This window comes from Phasianus colchicus, chromosome 13, assembly GCF_987193195.1.
Source record: "Phasianus colchicus chromosome 13, bPhaCol1.hap1.1, whole genome shotgun sequence".
NCBI lineage: Eukaryota > Metazoa > Chordata > Aves > Galliformes > Phasianidae > Phasianus > Phasianus colchicus.
Window position 1 is genome coordinate 5,710,315 of NC_143448.1, and position 21,863 is coordinate 5,732,177.

A 21,863-nucleotide genomic window follows, 5' to 3' on the forward strand; every position below is an offset into this window, starting at 1 on the left:
GAAAGCTAGAACAGTGTCAGTGGCTGATCTTGAATAAGGATCTACTGGGATAGGGACTTGGAAATGAAAATTCCTGGCTGGGAGATCTTAAACCACTTCAGGCATGTGAACTGTGATATTTCTAACCAAACACAAAGCGCCCTAGATCTCTGTTGATTATTGCCTGGAGTACCAGCTGAAGAGTTGATCACAGCTGCATCAAATCTTTACTCCCTGCTCTCCTTCCCCCTTGAAAGTGTATGTTGTAAGGGTAAGATAGGTAATGTCTCTGTCAGGCTGCTTGAGCTGGCTGATGTAATGTTGCAGCTTATTGGAAACACATGCAGATATTTTTATTTTTATTTTCCCCCAGTAGATTAAAGAGGTAGCGATTTCTCTGTAGAAGCTGAGATGTGTTTTTACTATGTAGACCCATGTTAGAGCTTTGTAAGTGTAGCATCAGCACAGTTATACCTGCTGAAGAGTATCTTCTGTGCAAATTATTGTAGTAATGAAGCCTTTCATCAAGACTATATTTTCTGTTCTTCTAGCTCTTCAACATTTATGAAATGGACATGTGGAGTAAAGATACAGGTAAGTTTTCTTGATTTTTTTTTTTTTCATGGTATAATCCAATATATAAAATACTGAAATTCAGTATTATTTATTTCCTTTTTAGTTTTTATTTTCTCTTAATTATATGTAATTGTCTGTCTTTACTTAAAAGTAACTCTGCTTACATATGGAATAGCATTTGTGGGTTTGTTACACCTTACCCAAGAAGGTGCACCTCTATGTACAATGGATACGTTTTTAAATAATTTGTTGAAGGAAAAAGAATGATGTTGTAATTTAAATGTTATAAAATTACTGGAGTCTTGACATTTCTGTCTTCTGGAGTATATGTGGATAGTTTTATCACTTTCTGGATAGCTTCTGTTGAATGTTCTGTAGACTGTTATGAGGTAAGTTGTACCTTGAGGATGAAATAATACTTATTGTTACTGTCTTAGCCATCTGACAACCTTAATTTGATCTTTGGTTTCAACTTGAATTTTTTCTTTCATCTCAAGCACGGGAAACAGGAAGGACAACGTTTGTTTTTCCTTGTTTCCATTAGTTTTATGGTCTTCAAGTTGTTAATAGGATTTCTAAAAGTTAAGGTTAAAGTAATATGCACTGTTGTCTTCAGAGGCCTTTGATTTAGGAAGTGGGTAAATTCCTCAAGTTTATTCTAAATTGTGAAGCACTGTGGATTTCTTTTTCCAAAGTTAGTAACAAGTTAACATTTAATATTCATATAATCTGTCTTTATTTACCTGTTATTTAAAGTGAACTATTAATAGTTCACTTAGAAGCTAGCAATAGAATAGAATAGAATATAGAATAGAATAATAGAATAGAAGCAATCTTTTTCTTCTATATTTTTGCTGTGTTTTTTTCTGTGCTTTTTTTTTTTTTTGTGTGTGTGTGTGTGTGTGTGTGCTTTTTAAAAGTCAGTTTTGGAGGTGGTAAATAAAGAAAACCCCGATCCTTAAATTTTGTGTGATACTTGAGATTTACTGTCTAGCAAACATCTCTTCTCAATGGGATCTTACACCTGGAATGAAATAATGTGAGAGAATGCTGCTGATGAGCTTGTGGATGCTGTGATGTGTGACTCCCTTGTTTTTATAGTTGATTGTGTACAAAAATCTTCTTTAGTAGAACTTCTTTCTCATTAAAAACTTTGTTAGCCCTCCACCTTTGTACAAATGATAATATTTGGAAATGACTCCTTGTTTGTAGCCATAGGAACTGAACACCAATCCTATGACTCAAAAGTAAATAAATACAAACATAAGGTAAAAAAAACTTTGAGCCAGTAGTAACTGTGGAACTGTGATGCAAGAAAACACATAAAATGGTGTTGATGTGCAACAGTTAATGTACACAGCTGAACTCTTCTGTTGGGTAAGGTATTTTCTTTTCAGTTTCTGTTTTTAGGACTTATCCAAAACTTTAAATGTGTTCTTAGGGATGATATGCTTTCTTCTAAGCTTCTGCACTATATTTCTAAGTTCTCAACTTCAGAATTCAGTTTTTCATTTTTTTGCTATTACACTACTACGTGTCAACACTGCTTGCTGATGTGAAAGACTATTATGGCCTCTTATCAGTAAATCTGTATTCCTCAAACTTTCAGGTTTGTCTATTTCTTCATGAGTTTAGATAAACTTTTTTAATGACGTGACACATTTGGCAGAAGCTTCAGCAGTAAAGTGTGAATTGAGTGCTTTTTGGAAAGTGTGATGAAGTCTGCTGTGTGATGAATCTGTCCTCTGATATGTGCGGTATTCTTAAGAGTACCCATGGACTTTTCCAGTCACCATTTTTTATTTTTCTGTATCTCTGTTGAAGTATTTTTTTCTTATCTGAGCTGTATGTGGTGAGAAGGTTATTTTGGTGGTGGTGGCATGTTTTTTGTGGTTTTTTTTTTTTTTTTTTTTTTTTTTTTTTTATTGTGGGGATTGTTGCTTTTTGTGAGGGTTGGTTGTTTGTGTGTGAAAGTGTTACAGGCACAGTCACTTCCAGGAGTTGTGCTTCTTTTTATTTTCTGTTGTCAGTCCAGACCTATGAAGGAGCACAATATAACTCAAAGCTGTTTAAAATAGGCCTAGATAAGCTGGTTCAGCTAGATGTGGAAGCACAGTGGGGTGGCAGCACTTGCATATTATTATTTATTTTAATACTTATCTATGTGGAGCTGTAGCTACAGATCTGCAGATCTTTTGTGGTTCGTTCTTCATTGATGTTAAAGACACTGTAATTGCTGAAGTTTAAGAAGTCTATGATTTAAAGAATCTTAATTTAAGTCACTGTCTGAAATGCATCTACAGAGATTAGAATTCTACTTAGTATATTCCTCAATCTGTTTAACATATCGCTGGTTGGTAAAATATGAGAGACTCGTCTATTTGTCACACAGACTTTTTCTGTTGTCAAAAGAATTTGACTGTGGAAATGATGCTTGGAATTATGTACATGCTTCATGCAATTCTCCCAAGAAAGGCAGAGGGTAGGGAGCTTAGGAGATCTTGAAATATTTCTGTATCGCTGTTTTAAGTTTTAAAAAGAAATAACATCAATTTATACTTCCTATTTCTTGCTAAATAATGGAGTGGTAGTAGGTTTTATTCCTTGTATATGTACAAAACACACAGAACTGGGCTGTTTAGGTCCATATATATCCATGTAGTACTTATCACAATAGAATCTTATATTCTTTTATTGCTAGAAGAATGAGAACAAATGAATAGATGATACAAGATCTTATTCCAATTTTGTGTAGCTTCTGAAGTTAGTGAATATGTTTGGAAAGCTGTTGTTAAGTAGTGTTTTTTGAGATTATGTCTTAAAATCGGTTTGCACAATACTGGATTTGTGTTTCTAAAGAACAGGTATGGTAATTTTTTTCCTTTCTCACATATATGATAGACTTTATGTTCCAACTATAAAGAATTTTCAGAGTATGTTAAATAGGCAGGATATTGTATATGTATGCACAAGTTTATAATACTTGCAAAATGTATTATATCTTTGGGGAAATGTCAAAAAAAAACCCAACAAAACTATTTGGTTCAGAAACTCTAGGGTTTTCTACTTAGTTGTGCGGTCCTTGGAACATTCATCATGTTAGCTTATCAGATAGTGGATTTTCTTTCAGCTGAAATAGAAAAGTCTGGATGATACGCCCTTGGCACAGTACTATAAACTAACTTTTACAGTATCTATTGGCAAAGGTGAGATGTGCTGTTGTGGTTTTGTGAAGTCATTTTTGACTCAGAGCTTCTGAAGTTCCTATCAGTTGGAGTGCAATAGGTATCCTGGAATCTCAGTATCCATTTAGATAAGTGCCATGTCAATCTCTCGCTGTCTGTATTAACTGTTCTGCATTACACATATATATGGAATACTTGTCTTGGGGTAAGGAAGGTTGAAAGAGAAAGTGAAATTGGAATGCATCTTCATCTGCTGAAATGTTCTCAAATTCTTTTTAACACTTTGGGTTTCATGTTGATCACATCTACAAAGGCCTGTGTTGATGCACAGCATAAAAAATGCATATGCTATTTGTGTACAGTGGTGACAGCAGTTCTTTAGGAGGCACAGTGATGTTTGAACTGATTTTGTATTGATTCTGGGAGTATTCTATGAATTTAATGGGGATCCAAACTCTACTGGCACAACAGAGGTCCAGACTCTTTGTTGTTATTTAAAATAATAAAAATCTGTGGCATAAGTGTATATAGCTATAACATCACAACTAAATTGATCTATGTTTTTGTGTATTTTGATCTTTATTTCACTCAGTAAGATCGAATGTTCTTCATTTTATCCAGTGAATTCTTGAGCGAACAGTTATGTCTTCCAGTAAAAACAATTAGATTGCAAGTCTACAGCATACACTGGTACTAAGTGCATTTTGGGGAGCTAATTTTGCTTTATTCTAGCATAAAAGGATGGAGAATTAGGCTGATGGGCACATTACTTGTGGCCTCGTTATACTCAAATGTTACAATTAATTTTCTAAGGATACGTAAATTTTACAAGCTTTCCTTTCAGCCTTCATGCCCAAACTCATGGGAGGAATTGTAGAAGTCCATCAGAAAACACTGCAAATAGTGAAAATGACTTTTGTAGTTTGGCCTATTGGCTTTTTTTTTAATAACAGAATATTTAGAGCTGAATACTAGAAGAGCCAGATCAGCCAAAAGTGTGGCATTATTCAAACCAAGGCATATAATGTCATGAGTTTAAAAACTTAAATAAATAAAAAATCATGGGGTCTGTGAGGTTTTCTTCCTGGATATCTTTGGGTTTGTACAAACTTTGTGCAATAAAGGCAGTCCTTTATTGCACAGCTTCAGCTGTCTTGGCGGATGGTTCTTGAGGCATAATTCTCTAACTGGGGAATACTTTGTAAGGATATGAAGCAGGGGCAAGTAGAGAGCAGGATGAGTAGCAGTGTAAAACGATCAGAACAACACTGCCCTGATTTTCAGGGCACTGAAAGATGCTCTCTGGTTGAGAATCAGCCCCTTCAGACAGTGCCATTTTGAGTTTTCATTTCTACCATGTAATGATTTTCTGTGGTCTAGGGTGTAGATCTCGTACACAGGTGAACTCATAAGGGCTCTTTTAGAATTTAATACTGACATTTCTTGATTATGAAGCAAATGTACTCCTCACTGTGAGGTTCTTGTGCTGTTAAAGGGTATATACGTGTATATGAACCTGTCTTAATTCTGATTCGTGGGATGTTAAGAGGGCTTTAATCTTCATTCTTTGGACACTAGTACTTCATTCTGTAGTCTGAAAATCACAAGGGTAGAGGAGAAAAAAAAAACAAAACACCGAAGATGACTATTACATTTCTGTAGAAATTACAAACTACACTTGTCTACTGAAAAATGTTTGCTTAGTGAATAATGGAAATGCCTTCTGGGATAATTTCAAGCAATTTTGGCAGACCCTGAGAAGAGCTGGAAAAAATAAGTGGGGGTTTCTTCTTCATTGTGTCTGTAATAATGTCTTATGGAAGTTATGTTATGCTAAGAACTACTCTTCTGCTTTTATGTAGGAGCTAGAGAAATATCTGCCTATGTTGTTCAGTGTGGTTTGCTTGGGATGTGAGGAGGGCTTTTGTTTGGTTTTGTTCTGTGTTGGGTTGTGGTTTTATTATTACTTTTTTTTCATGTGTGACCTTTTCCGCTGAGATGAAGATATGAAGGGAATGCTTTCAGAAATAATAAAAGTCATTAGCATTTTAACAGTTGGTATTTACAAATTTTGGAATTTTTAATGAATGTTGAATAAGCCACTTTTCCGTTATGGACTAAGTGAAACAGGCCCTATTTAATGAATTGGGAAACTGAGGCTGGGAATGGTTAAGGGACTTGTCAAAGGTTGTTCAGAAAGTCAGTGTCAGAGCCAGATGTGCCTGACTACACTCAAGTCAGCAAGTACTACTACCTTTCTCTGGCATCTAATTAAAAATCATAATTGAATTGTAGGTTTAGTAGATAACGATGATATGCTATTATCTGTTTTTCTATGTTGGCATAATACTTCCAGATGATGTGAACCATTTTTCAGATATTTTCAGATGCCTGAAAACTCAAAAGTCTCCTTATACTGTGTAAGTCTGCTTCTTTTCTGCTGCCAGAGAGAGGTGAACATAGAGGTCAGGTTATGTTTCTGAATCATATTTGTCTTATTCTAAGCATGTTTTTGCTTCTCCACTTCCTCCCCTCCCCTTCAGTTTTCACAGTTGGTTGTTGGTTTTTTTTGGTGTGTGTGTCATTTTTTAACAGCTAAGTGAAGACATAAAATGACTCAATCTACAATGACATATTTAGATTTCGGATGTTATACTGGCCAATATGTTCATAGTTAAGATGTACTTATAAAAAGTACTTCTTTATCACTGGTGAGAATGGTTTCAGGCTTTTTATGAGGAGCTGTGGTAATATCCAGTTAGATTTATCATAGACCTATTCCCTATAGACATATGAAATGATACACTATCCTATAACTTTTTTTCTGTTTTGAAATGATTCTTAATATTTGCTGTAGAGCATGCAGTATGAGATACCAAAGTCTAACCTACCAGACCTCTAACTTTCCTTCACTATTTTTTTTTTTTGTTTTAACAAGGAATAGACAGCTTCCTCTGCTGAATAATTTTTGATGGATCTTTAAAACAAATTAGGATGTTTTTTAAAGACATTTGCATAGAAAATACAAAAGAGCACTAAATGAAAAAAATTCTGTTCAAACTGTATGTTTAAGGCAACAAAATTAAGAGTTTATGGAGGGAGTTTGATCTGAAATCCGTGCTTTTGTTTCCTATTCGTGGACCAAGATTTCTTTCCTGATATGTTTTCTGCAATAAACTCTTTGGGGTACTGATTCCTTTGTTCTACTCTATGTAGCGCAGTAGATCTTTGTCATTATTTGTGGCCTTCTGAAAAAAGTACCAATAGTGAGTAAATGGACCTTTCTCTGGAGTTCTTAAGGTTTTGCTGCACTGCTGTGTGGAAAGTGTTTCTTTAGTAGAAATGCTGCCAGACAGATCATTGCACCATAAACAGGAGAATGCTTTTACTTCTGTAGCAGCAGTGAGCCAATGTTTTTGCGTTGATCTCAGTTTGTTAGAAAGACTTAGATCTTTCTGACACCAAGTTCTTGGCACGCTAGGACATCTGAAAAGGCTCGCCAATGTTTTCATTCATTTGTCCCCAGGAAAAAAAAGTAGTAAGGCAACAGATGCTTTTAAAAGATAGGTTAGTACTGCTTTTATTACAAACTTGTGCCCTGGGGCTAGCTCCAGGTGCAGGCCTAAGGAGAAGGTACCCAGGTGACACATGTTAAAACCGCGTAAAAGTTATGGCAATTTGTTAGAGAAACCTATCTGGAGTCTCTGATCTGGATGCTGACATGGAGCGACATTGCAGTACGCTTCAGGAGCAGTAGTGAGTTGGAGAAGACCTTGATAAGAGCTGGCAAAAGGGCTGTTGTGGCCTTGGCTTTCAGTTTCATTTAGCAACAGCTGTTGTCCTGTCCTGAATGAGTGAGTGGGAGTTAATATCACTCAGATTAATCTGTCAGATAACATAAATGTAATCAGATGGATTATAGACTGGATGTCTGAACGGGAATCAGACAATATGAAGGGTGATGGAATATCATCAGCAAAATACCCTTCCCTCCTGGCCTAAACAGGTGGAAAGGCAGAAACTTCTCTTTACCAGATGGAAATGGGTCCTTAGGTAGAAAAATCAAATCTAGAGTTATCTTTTGATATAACATTGAGAGGAACAGAAAGCTGCCATGTCCAGCTTTTCCTGCTTGATCTTGGAGCAAAAAGTTCAGCACTAGTAGTATAAAATTTTCTTGGAAAGTGAAATGTTTCAGTAATATTAGCAGCTAACTGAAGGTTTCAGGAACACTCTTTTCAGACATGGCTAAAACCTTTAAAGCAGAATGGATATTTTACTGCTTCATCTCTATTTTTCATACATATATATTTGGTTGTTACTGGGTTCCAGATAGACTTAATTTCACAAATTTCCTGCATCTGTTTACAGTTTGGTATAGAAGGAATAGAGGGTGTAGAAAGAAAACACGCTTTTTGGAGAACTAGTCAAGACTTCAGAAATGCCGATATTCATTCCTTTAGTCAGAAGTTTCTTCTGTCCTAGTAAAAGTCAATTTCTGCATATCAGATATGCTAAGTGAGAAGTGTAGAACACCCCTACTTCTAGTGACAATGGTTGAAAAGTTTCTACCAAGCAGTGTGAAGTAGCATTTTGACGATGAAAGCTTGGGGTCCCTTTGATATGGCAATAACTGCTGCTGTCTAAAGAAGCACTAACAGCTGTGTATTTGGGTAGGGCTGACAGGTATTGGAATGTACTTTCCACAGTTTTAATAAAACTAGGCTTTACTCATATGGTGCCAAGTAACCCACTGGGCAGCTTGCAACTCACCAGCCTTGAAGAGATGAGCATAGGAAGTAAACTCCTATGTCTTCTTTGAGATATCCTGTCTCAGCTTGGAGAGATTCCTCTTTGTTTCAGGGGATCTCTTTTCTTAGTGATAGTTTTTATTTCTTCCCAGCAATCACTAAGCTGCTGGAGTTCTACCTAGAGCTTAGTCTCCAATCTTGCTTCCATAATCTTTTCTTGCTCTTTTATAATTGTTCCATTTCATTTAGCTTCAGATGAGCCTGAGCAAGCTCTTCTTTTACATGAAGATGATGTTTGTGCTCTGCTGTCTTTTCTTCCAATTCTTTCATTTTATTAGAGAGCTCTAATTTCATATTATCCAAAGCTGTATTAGACTCTTCTGTGTCTTTAGACATACTTTTCTGACACAGCTACATATCTTTTTCTTGTTCTTCATGGAGCTGTTTAAGTGCTCCATATTCCTGATCAGAGTTTACGTATTTAAGCTGCACATCTGCTAGTTCTTCTTTTTTGCTTTTTTTTTTTTTTTCAATTTTCTCAGTCATATAGTTAAGTTTAACTTCGTTATCAGCTGCTGCAGAGAGCAGCTTTTCTCATTCCAGCTTCAGTAAATATAACTCCTCATGTTTTTCAAGAATCTTTCTCTGCTGTGTTTGGTAGAGAGTGAAGTTCTGATAGCTCTCTCTTTTTTTTTTTTTTTTCCTAGGAGTACATTTTCTTTCAATGCTTTTTCTAGTTCTGCTTTTAAGTCAGATGCCTTTTTTTCCCGAGGTCTGGAGGAGAAACAAAATATTTTGGAACTTTACCCTCCATCAACGAATTTAGCTTCGTGTTTTCTTGAAATACAGACTGCAACTTTTTCTGCAAGGCAGCTTGCATTTTTTTTTTGTGGTTCTCCTGCTTCTATTTGGCTTTGATAAAGTTGCACATCCTTTTGCTTTTGCTTGCGATTATTTAAGAGTTAATTCATCCTCTCCTTCAACTCCAAATTTTCTGTTCTGAGAAAAGCAGATTCCTTATTGGCATCCAAGGCTATGGTTTCACTATCTAAGATGGATTTACTCAGCTGTTGAATTTCCTCAATTAGTTTATCAGAATCTCCCGCTGAAAGGGACGTGTCCTTTTTTTCCACTTTGAATTTCTGTAGTTCTTCCACACGATTTTGTAATATCTTTATTTTGGTCTCTTTCTCTTTCACTTGTTCCAGTTTGGACTTCATTTCTGCCTCAATCTCTTCATTGTGTGCTTCAGCATTTGAAACAATATTCTTTAGGCTGGTAATTTCACGCATTAGTTGTATCTCAGGATCTCTTTGTGTTTGTTTTTTCCAGTGCTTCACATTCATCCATTTCTATCTTCAATTTCTCCTTCATCTCATTTATTTCAGATTTCAACTGTTTGATTTCTAAAACTAATTAGACTAATTTATTAAAGCTAGCTTGCAAGACATTGATCTCACAGCAATATCCTTTTCTATGGCTAAAGCCTCACAGAGTTGCACAGACTCTTTAAGTCTCTCTGAGTCCAGGTCTATCAGTTAATTCTGAGTCCTAAATTTGATCAAGAAAAATACTGGTTGTCATGTTCAGAATTCTCTAGTAACATAGAGTTCTGTGCTTCTGGTAGCAATCACGGAGACTTTTTTTTTTCTTGTTGTCATTAATGTTGCTTTTTTGAAGTCTTCAAAATAGTTCACTTTCCTGATTTATTTTACCAGGAGCCCATGTAAGAATCCCTCTTCTCTTGGCTTTAGCATTCTGTTCTGATGTGAATGAGGCAGAAGTTTCCAGCATTTCAGTTAAGTTTTGTATCCTATCCTCCTGCACTTTTTTGAAGAATTTCTTTTTTTTTTTCTTCCAACACATGGGCCAACTGATCTTTTTCCATTGCATGAATTGAGTCTTCAAAGACTCTTCCTCCGGTTGCTTTTTCAAATCCAGAATTTTTTTGCAATATCTCTTCAGGAGGTTGAGTGATGTGGTTGACACAGTGGAAGGAAGGGATGCCATTCAGAGGAACCTCAACAGACTCGAAAGGTGGGCCTGGATGAATCTAATGAGGTTCAGCACAGTGAAGTGCAAAACCTTGGCCCAGAGGAATCCCAGGCATACATATATATGGGGACTGGAAGGAGCAGTCCTTGAGAGCAGCCCTGCAGAGAAGGACCTGGGGCTCCTGATGGATGAAAAACTTAACATGAGCCAACAGTGTGCTCTTGCATCTCAGAAAGCAAATGTTATACTGGGCTCCATCAGAAGAGAGGTGGCCAGCAGGGCCGAGGAGGTGACTGTCTCTCTCTACTGTGCCTTTATGAGAACATGATTAAATTTTAAATGTTAAAATCCAAACACTTCCCTCATCCCAGTCCTGCCTTTTTCCCACTTCCTGTGGGAAGTCCTGCTTGTGTGTTTTTTTTTTTGTTTGTTTGTTTGTTTTTTGGGTGGCAATCTATCTCCTATGAAGTTAGAACTTGTTGAAGATCTGGTTCTGTGGGGTCTGGAGTGTTTCCATGTGGTTTAAATAAGGAATACGTTTGAGAAAATACAATCTGCTTGTGGACATGCTGGAAGCAGAAAAAGAGGCTAATTTTGCTTAGTTAATTATTCACTGATAATTATTTACTCAGCTCTACAAATTGATGGAAACTTGTAATCATGTTGCTATGGCACCTGCTGTCATTTACAAATGCTGAGTGGAGCAGCTCTATTTAATTGTAAAGTTGGACCCAACTACTGAACAAATGAAATCTGTCAGACTGAATTTTGTGAGGGAAATCTTACCAACAGTTTGCAAGTTAAGCATCTAGCTGTAAATAAATTCTTCCCTGTGAACCTGAGAAAGAGTTGCACAGTTTTCTGACTCAAGCCTGCATATTATTAGCTTGTTAAAGTAAGCAGCATCTGAATAACAAAGTCTGCTATCTGAAACTGCTGAAGGCCTTTCTGAACCCTTCCTTCACTTGAAACTATAGCTATTTTCTGTAAATCTGTCTTGCAAAGCAGCCTTCCAGAAAAGACCACTATACAAGGCTTTGATGCAAATACACTCAAAATCTAATTTCTCAAACAGTTTAGAGAATAGTTGATGATCCTCCAAGCATGAAAATGTGAATATTATCAGGCCTGCAATATTTAAATGTTTAATCCATGAGCTGTAAATAAAGCTTTAATTCTGAAATGTAAGTGGACCTTCATTATTAATTCTCTTGCCTATAAGTTTGAGATGAATGGATATGGTGCTATATTAATTTACGTATTTCCATATGCCTTTCTTTGTAATCTAACCATGTATAATGCATCACTATTTTAACAGCACTGCCAGCAAATTATTCTGTGTGTACTTCTTTTCTAAGTTCTTTAAACACTTTTTCTGTATTGTGTGATTTCAATTGTTTCTGCTCCTTTCTTGGTAAATAGTTGAGGAGTAAGCACATTTTCAAGAGCTGTAGGGAGGCTAAGATGCCAGTTGCATTTTAACGATATGGTGCATTATCATTCTTACTGTAGCCAATTCTCTTTTAAATCATTGCAGTTTCTGCTTTAGCCTCCAGCTATAGAATTCTTTTCAACCCGACAGTGAATTTGGCAGATTGCCAAGAGAAAAATAAAGGTGTTTTGGTCCACCAAAGTATTTTGAGTCATTCTTAGTGATACAGTTTTCTTCCCTACATCTGCAAAACATTTTTTTTTTTCTGAAGTGAATTTTCATGTGAAAAGCCTTCTTAATAATCACCAGTATTGTTTGTTTCAATGCAGTTATTTGACTGCACCCCTGGGTGCTTGCAAAATAAACAAGAGAGTCTTCTAAAGAGTTTTAAAAGTGGCAGGTGCTTAGTCTGTGCCCTATTCACTTAGTTTGCAGTGACATTTTTGTGCTAATCTATAGACAAACAAGAGACAGGTGACACACAGCATCAAGTACAATGTGCTAAGTCGACAAACTTTGGTCTAGATAAGATGTTTGTGATGCATATGCCCACAGTGGCAACACAGATTTATAGTGCTTATTTTGAAGTTGTGCTCTCGGCACTGGCAATATCACAAATTTTAAATGCTTATAAAGTGACTGAGAATGAAGTATTTTGGGGGGCTAGAGAATTCGAAGAATCTCACTCAAATAAAAATCTGCCAATTCCTGTAAGCAAAGCATGAATTTTATTTTTTTCTTCAGTATTGTTGAAAATGCAAGCATTAACTAAACCAGATGGTTACATGTAACTGAAATAGAAAAATGGTGTCTCTGAGAGCGTAGCTATGAATAGAATTTATTCATTATAAAGTACCATGTCCGTGGCACTCTCAGTCTAACAGTATTGTACAGTTTATTGCATTTAGTAATATCTGTACTGCTTTAATGTAGAAGTGTGGCTGACTGAGAGAAGTGCTAACAGATCTTAGCAACACATGGAAGCAGGGTATGCATCATCCCTTTCTTATTTTACAGTCCAATTCATCAGGATACAAGCTGAGCAACCAACTCAAAGTATTTTAATGATCTTTATAAGAAGGAGAGGGGATGAGATGGGAGGACAGGTAGACAGAAGATAGACTTCTTTTTTTAAATTAAAACAGTGAAAAGGTTAGGAAAAGCAGTAAACACATGTGTTGAGGTATTGGACTGGCTATGTGGAAATTCCACTCTATCTAAAAATGTCATTAATCCAGATGGATTCCTTGCTTCAGTTGTGGGAGAAATAGGCCTTAGTAGTTGCAGGAGAACGTGTATATTCACTTCCATTTGTATCCAACTTGTTCCTGATACCAGAAGATACAGAGTAGCCTATTACACTATCAGTGTCGCTGCTTTTACGCGTGAGGCCAAGTATCAAATTGCTTTCCATAACAAAATAAGAGGGGAGCAGTAGTGTGCACACACAGCTGTGTAGCTTTTGTTGTGCCTCACATTCCTTCTTATCATTCTCAGTGGGAGCTGTAGTTGATGGCAGAAAGGAATGGGCAGGGGGGTTTGTTGCTGTAATAGAAGAGAATGGCAGAGGTTTTTTTCCCACTGATTCATCTAGTCCCAACAAATGGGGCCAGTCTGGGGAACCAGAAGCTGAGTCTATGTAGATATAACACAGTTTGTGAAACTTGGTGCATGGTATGAGCAAAAAGTGTCATCAGACCCATTCCTTTACATCAGAATACTGTATCTATCCCAAGGACAATTTGTCCTTGGAACTTAGGCATGCTTTCTCAGCCGTCCTTTGCGCCTCTTGTCAACTTAAAATCCATTAGTTTCTGAGTGATTTTTAAATATACATTACAAGAGAAAATACAATTAAAACTGATTCTGTTCCAATAATTGAATCTGTTGTTGTGGGATGTGTTTTCCCAACTCCGCTGGTGGGGCTGGAATTTACTCTTAATTCTGGGAAACATGGGATAAGATCTTACTATTTTTTTAAATCAAAACACAGCTCAGAATCTGATGTGTTTGAATTGTAGATGAGCAGATGCTTAATTATCATCCATGTGTTTTGAAGTATGTTGGTTTTCAGTATGGAAGGGAATAACACAGATGTAAAATCTTGCTTTCCATTATAAGCACAGATAAAATCACATTCCCTAAATGAAATGTAAGAGAGGCTGCTCTTGAAGATATGTGATAATCTAGACAATAGAGAGGCAGTAGATCTAATTTTCTGGACTTCAGCAGAGCATTTGATAAGCTACCACTTGGGAAACAGTTAACCTGTAAAAGATTTGGACTAGTAGGAAAAAATGAATGATGAATTGGGAAGGGACAACAGCATGGAGGTTTTATGTAAGAATTGCTAGTGCAGTAGCCAAGGTATTGGCTGCTTAGAAACTAATGTATGTTGTAGGGCTTTTTTTTAGTGATTTTGAGTGCAAGAAAAAAAGAGAACATGGTAATGGCTCTTGATGAATCGTATTTGGGAAAGCGGCATTAGTACTAAAAATGATCTTAGACAGAATGTGACTGTGTACTTCAGTAGAAATAACTGAGTAGAGCATGTGACTTTCAAGCTCCTATAGGTAAGTGGCTCCATTTGAACGGAAGACAGTAATGGTGAAGGAGCATGTGTGCTAGGTGATTGTGAGGTTATTCCGAGATATAGAACTGAGGCAAAGAAGTATTAGGTTGAATTGAACAAAGTGTTAATGCTGTAAAAGATACTATATTGACTATTGTTGCATGAAACAGTCATTTGAGGTGGTAGATGTAGCAGAGGAATCAAGAAATTTGGTGTAAATTTTAAAGCTTAAAGCTGTCCCACATTGTAGAACTGTATTGTACAGGCAGTGATGCCTGTGTCGGCTGTGACTTTAAACATATTGACAGGGCAATTGACACTGGCTTTCTTATGTGTAGCAGGAGTGCAGAGGTAAAAACATGAAGTTCTTAGCTGAGAACCAAGTAAAAGCAAAGCAGATTAATGACAGAACCTGGGAGCTAGAGTATTAATCTCCTGCAAATCTAAGTCAGCTCTTTTAGATTTATTCCACCTCCCTCCGGCCTCCTGTTGTCTCTCCTTCTGTTTATGACAGGAAGGCTACTGATGTTACTTATGTGTGAAAGCAATTAAAATAATTTTTGCAATTCTGACAACTATGACATTAGTGTCTGTTTGTTTTGCTTTACAAACAAATGATCTGCATTATATATAGTACTGACCATCCTCCCGAATATCCTATCACGTGAGTAATTTGTATAAATAATTAAAAGCTGGGGATCACAATGGTGTCTGCAACAATAGGCTTGTTTTCTGCAACTTGATAGGAAAGATTTGATTTACATCTGCTCTGGGTATTTTATTCCCCATCTTATTAAAGCTTGCAACTTAGATATACCATAGCTTTTATGGGGAACCTTGCCAAATATTTTCAGATGAAGAGAAATTTTCTCCAATTAAGAGATACTATCTGTGGAATAGAGCGTTGTCACAGGATAATGGTCTCCTGCTGCTTTGTTAAATGCCAAGGTAAACCTGAGGCATTTATCAGAAATTAATGTCAAAGCAAAGTCGAGAGGTTTATCTTGAAAGGTGGAAAGACTGAGCCTGTGGAAAATATTCTATTAGAAAATAGTCTGTTTCCCTTATTTCTCTCCTCCTAGCCCAGTTATACTTGGAAGCAAATATTTAGTCTGCCTCTCAAAACAGATACCAGCTTTCTTTTAGAGATGCAAAGTCCTTAGTCACATTTGACTTAAAGTTAGCTGCATTCATTTTATTATTTTGCAAATATATATGAGTTTTAACACTGCATCCCCCCATTGCTCAGGTGGCCAAGAGGGCCAATGGCATCCTGGCCTGCATTAGAAGTAGTGCGGCCAGCAGGAGCAGGGAGGTAATCGTCCCTCTATACTCCTCACTGGTGAGGCCGCACCTTGAGAAATGTGTTCAGTTTTGGGTCCCTCACTACAAAAAAGACGTTGAGGCCCTGGAGCGTGTTCAGAGAAGGGCAACGAAACTGGTGAGGGGTCTGGAGCACAAGTCTTATGAGGAGCAGCTGAGGGAGCTGGGATTGTTTAGTCTGGAGAAGAAGAGGCTCAGAGGAGACATTATTGTACTCTACAACTTCCTGAAAGGAGGTTGTGGTGAGGAGGGGTTTGGCCTCTTTTCCTAGGCAACAAACAGGACCCAAGGAAGTGGCTGCAAGTTGTACCAGAGGAGGTTTAGGTTAGACATTAGGAAGAACTTCTCTAAGAGAGTGGTCAGGCACTGGAATGGCTGTCCAGGGAGGTGGTGGAGTCGCTGTCCCTGGCAGTGTTCAAGAGGCGTCTGGATGAGGAGCTGTGAGATGGTTTAGTGGCTTGTGGTAGCAATAGTAATAGGAGGATGATTGGACTAGATGATCTTGCAGGTCATTTCCAACCTTGTGATTCTATGATGCAATGAGCTAAACTGGGCCTTTGCTTTTGTTGGATTTCACATAGCCCTGATTCAATGAACAATGAAGTCAAGTGAAGGAAGAGAAAATTTTTAACTTAAACTTGTGGATCCTGCAGAGCAAGTACGTAAATCTACTGGCCTTGCTCCGCTAGAGGCTGAAGTAGGAGCTGAAGGGATGGAAGACAAAAGTAAAGCCCCATTACCTAGAAGATTGCAACAAATATTTTATGGCACAGAAATCAAGTTTAGTATTTTGTATCCATTGATGCTCCTCAGACACTGAAGTTTGTCAACTTGTTATTTATGAAGATCTTACTCGTTAGATAAAAGGTAATTCTTTTTAGATGATTAGATTCCTTTAAATATTTTTGCTTTTCTGCTGCAGAGTTTGCATCACAAGGTGTCCTCCGTATTTCAAGCTTTAAATTAACTATGTCAAATCAACCTTAATAGCTACCTAATCATGTATTAATTGGTCCAGAAATATGCATGAATTTTGATAATTGTCCTCAATTTTTTCCCTTCCATAAAATCTGAAATATGAATATCTGGGAGACCTGAATTTCCTCCCTCTTTCTCTTTTTTGTGGTAGTAATTGGTCTTCTGCTCCTCCTTTACCTTTTGCTGATGTGTGAAAAGGGCAATGACATATTTCTTTGTCATTTAATGTTAACTTAATCATACTGTTAAAAACAACAAACACAAAACCCTCATGAAATGAATGTGGTCAAATTTGGGCATACAAGTTAGTAGGAAAGGCATTAGTCTTGCAATCAACAGAATTATTTTCTTGATTTTTAACAGTAGAAACTTTTCATAATGGATCAGATTGCTTGGTATTATTTGCAGGTCGTGTATTACTTCACTAGGAATCTAAAGGTGAAAATGACTGTACAGAGAAGTGAAGCAGAGTTGATTGCTTTCTATTGTCCTAGTACTGGAGACTAGAAAAGTATATGCATGCTGACAAGTCCTAAGAAGAAATCAATTCAATCTTTAAAAATGCTTTTTCTTTGCCTGATTTATTCAGGGTAAATATTTTTCATCTGGGAATGTTCTCTATCCCTTTAAAAATTAAGGTGACCCTATGCCTCCCTCTAAATCTAAGTGGTCTCAAAACATGAGGCACAGTCCTTGTGTTGCAGGTTTGTCCTGTCTCTGAAAAAAAAATAAACCAAAACAAACAAAAAAAAAAACAAAAAAACAATTTTCCTGCCCTCACTGGCAGCATATTCTGCTTCAGCTTCATTTTCTGTAACAGTTTACCACTTTGGTATCCTGGTAGTTATTTATACAATTTACTAAGAAGATGAAAAGGAAGCAAGTGTATTTATTTTTTTCCCTCTTCCAGCATAGAGATTAATTTCAGAGCTGTTTCCAGAGGACTAGATATAGGGCAGTACTGCAGCATACTGCATTTCATCAGTCATGCTGCATTATGTCACATTAGGTTTTTCTATGAATTCATTTTAGTTTCTGAGATTTACTGAGGTATGAGACAGAAATCTGTTCCAAGAACATTTATCAAGCCAGCAACAGGCAGTTCTCTGTCACTAAAAATGGTGGATCCTTTTTTAGGACTGAGAGGGGTTGGGAGGAAAAACAGTAACTACAATAGTGGTCTCAACAATATAGCATGTAGTATTAAGGCCTTTTTGGAAAAGATGGTCATGATGCTACATTGTTCCCAGATGCGGCAGGTTTCCCAGCTTAGTGGTTAGTTTAGCCCCCCAGTATATTCTCTAGCATCAGTGATCTAATGGGCATTTGGTGAGGTAGGCATGTAATTTGTGTGGTTGAGCTGTGCAATGTGGTGCAGGAATGTTTGTAATGTCAGGTGACATGTTGGCATGAACTGAAGGCCCCATAGCAGCCCTTCCTGGAAAGGGCAGGAATATGAATCTGTGTGGCTATGTTTATAATGAAACTTGCATTGGTCCATTTTTGTCAAAAATTATCTTTAGGAACAGAAGTGCTTTAGTAAAATCTGCCTTAGGAGACACAGAACCAAACTCTTCTTTAATTTATTTTGTTCTTAAATATGCCTGACTCATGTTAAAGAATCAATGAGATGTTTCCAGAACCTGGGGAGGTAGAAAATGGGATATGCTTCTTTACCAGTTTTTAGCTCTAGAAACAGGAGGGAGTACTGGTAGCTTTTATCTCTGTGGAAAGTTATGAAACAAGTGCTGAGATGAGAAAACAGCCTTTTACCATTTTATTCACCAGTTGGTGTGTATTCAAATTATATATTCAGATAGATGCTTAACAAAGCTATGAGCTGAACCAAGGAAGTATTTTGCTGGGCAAAAGCCAGAAATATTAGCTGCTGCCAAATCAGTCTCAACAAACTGGATCTAACTCTTTTTCTCAATGTAGGACAATTTTTTTTTTAACGACAAAATTCATTTAAGCATCATTGAGAGGAATTTCTAGGCAATGTGAAACTATAATCCTGTAAGCAAAAGCAGATGGAAGCTGTGCTGATTTCAGTAATTGATCTGCAATATTTTACACTTCGAAAATAAAATAGTTTTACAAATATTTTTCTGAGAGTATATTGGTGATCAACTTAGGAAATTGCATCTTTTTTTACAAGTTGTTGATAAAAACAATGTTGCTATTTTTAGTTTTAAACAAGCTAAGCTCTTCTAGGAAGTTATTTTTCTGTTCTACCTCCTTCAATGTATCTGTTCAGCAGCAAAAACTGGAATTTTGACAGAAAATGAGACGTTCTCATAAAACATACATCTCAATACCAACTTCTGTCAAGGGGATGAGGGTGAAAGGAAGAAAACATTCACAGCAAATTTTTGTATTGAAAAAGCGGGAGTGAGAGAAAACTCTTTGTACCTAAATCTTCTGTATCTTAATGAAAGCTACTTCAGGTTATAGAAATGAATCTAGGTTTTCTGAACCGGAATGTTATTTAGCCTTCATAGAACAATGTGGAGCTTTTAGGATATCTAGGAAATTGTGTGCATGGGAAGACCCTTTACTTCATAGCTCTGGGATCTTTTTGTTAGTTTATCATAACAACGATGCACTGAAGTAGATGCGTTTCTGGAAAAGGATCCTTGAAGCAGTATCAGGGATCTGAAGAATAATATTCAGGTCTGATAATAGGTTCTAGTTGTAATGTCGTTCATCTCCTCTAACTGTAAAGACAGTTGTAGCGTTAGTATGTTAACTTTCTCATGTTTTTACTTGTAGTCCTGCAGAATGGCTTGGGTTGGAAAAGGATATCAAAGATAACCCAGTTCCAACCCCCCTGCCATGGGAAGGAACGTCTCCCTCTAGGTGACATTGCTTAAAGCCCCATCCAACATGGATTTGAACACTTCCAGGGATGGAACATCTACAGCTTCTCTGGGCAAACAGTTCCAACACCCTCTAAGTGGAGAACTTAAAGATACTCTCTTCAGTTCAAAGCCACTACCCCTTGTCCTATTGCTACCCTTGCTGATAAGGAGTCCTTCCTTAGTTTTCCTGCAGGTTCTCTTTACGTACCATAAGGCCCCTATACAGTCTTCTAGGGTCTTCTCCATGTTGAACAACCCCGGTGCTGATGAGAGTTTTGCTATTGATTCTAACAGTCTATGATCTTTGCTATTAGGCCCAGAAGTTTAGTGGGCTGGAGTTGAAATATGTAGTCCAGTAGATTTCAAGGTAAAAATTAGAAAGTAGATAGACATAGTAATTCTAGGTTACTTGGCTAAATCAGGAACAACTGTGTAACCACTGTGTCTATGAGCTGAAGTTACTATGGACATAATAGTGTGAACACTGTCATTCACAGTCTGCTAGAAGTAAGAATAAATAAGAATAGTATGGCAGTAAAAATATACTGTGAAATAGTTACACTGTCAAATCTCCTATTATAACGACATATCAGAAGGAAAAGAATTGCAGCCTATTACACTACTGCACATCCCCAAGGATGATATCAAAGCAAGACTGAATACTGACTACTTACAGTAATTTCTAGTGGCTTCAGTAGTTCATGGCAAAGAGATGAAAGCCAGCAGCCCCAGTAAATAGACTTTCTAGAAAGCCTAGGTTTCTATTTATGATACAATTCTGTTCTGGTTAGCAGGGAAAAACAATATCCAAAGGTGAAAGAATAAAAACTAAATAGGATTCTCACAGGATTCATTTTTTGCTATAAGTAGTAGATTATTATTAAAAACATATGTTTATTTGCTATTTGAAACCGATAAAAGTGTAAACTACTATTTTGATTTAATAGCTTAATTATAGCTAAGGCTGGGTAGAGTTATGTCAGGTCACTTTTTTCCTGGAGTTGCCTATCAGTTTTCAACAGAAGAAAAAGAATAAGAATGAAGCACTGACAGATCCCATCTGGGCTCCCTGAGACAGCTGGTTTCAATACAGTCTGTCTAATGCTGGAATTGTGTCTTCAGTTGCTTTTGTTGGCATATCACAATAGTTTAATGTTTTGAGATAACACCTACAGAATGGATTGAGTCAATACTGTGTTAGAAGCAATGTTTCTCAAGAACTGGAGAGATATTAGGATATTTGTATATCAGCTGTGCAGATTTAGGGTGTAAGTAAAAATATGTTCATCCATATATCCATACAAAGTGCTGTGAATACACAAATTAAATCAAAATTGGGACTAATCTGAAAGTTTCTTTTGGGTTCATCTGTGTCTGCAGCTAGCAGGAGATCAAATGGGCAGCATGTGTTCTTAATTCAGGCGTTTAAGTATTGTATATTAATGTTTATTTCAGCTTGGTTTATAAACATACTGCATGGTTCACACTGTTATTTAATACTGGCTTTAGATAGATATCCTGTGTGTCAGAAGGGCAGCAGAAATGTGAAAAAAAGATATGGGAATTATGAGACATTTTTTGCTGTGGTTATTTTTTTTCCACCAAATCTCATCTTTGCAGCTGATTTGGCTTTGTGTGAAGTGTTACTGATGACTCCTAATATTGTCTTTAGCCTTTTACTAATAGTTATAGCTGTCTTTCAAGAACATTAAATTCTGCCTGCCTGAAAGATACAGGAAGTGGGATGCCCAATGTATAGGGTGTACAATGAGAATAAATTATAGCAAGCAACAGCAACAGTACAGGGGTTAGAACTCATTCTGGGAGAACTTAAATTGGTGTCTAATGTGGAGAGAAAATAGCAGACTGGGAAAATGGTCATATTCCCTGAGGAACTTCAATACAGCTATTCAGAAAAAAAATATTACGAGATTTCTAATGTACATGCAAATGCACACATCAGTATTGGTCCCTGAATTCTCTTCAGCTGAAATCTTATTTTGCAAAAATTAAGTTGCCTTCTGCCAGGAAAAATGATTGTTTGTCATATATTCTAAGAGGTTGTCTTATGTTGTGTGATCAGTTCACTACGTTTGCAGTATGGAAACAACATACTGCCATTAATGCAGGCATTCAGTTCCATCTCCATAAGACTCCTGAAGCACACTACACTAAATTTAGAAGTGCTTTCCCTTCCCTCCCGCCCCCTCC

At 36.9% G+C, this 21,863-nt stretch overlaps 1 long non-coding RNA gene across 1 annotated transcript in view; it reads left to right on the forward strand.

The window, feature by feature from the left end:
* Positions 1–311: 311 nt before the first annotated feature.
* LOC149916127 (uncharacterized) overlaps positions 312–21,863 on the forward strand; it is a 68,912-nt gene continuing 47,360 nt past the window's right edge. The window contains exons 1-2 of the long non-coding RNA XR_016470743.1: positions 312–426; positions 531–573. This is a non-coding gene — a long non-coding RNA (uncharacterized LOC149916127). The remainder of the gene's footprint in view (positions 427–530; positions 574–21,863) is intronic.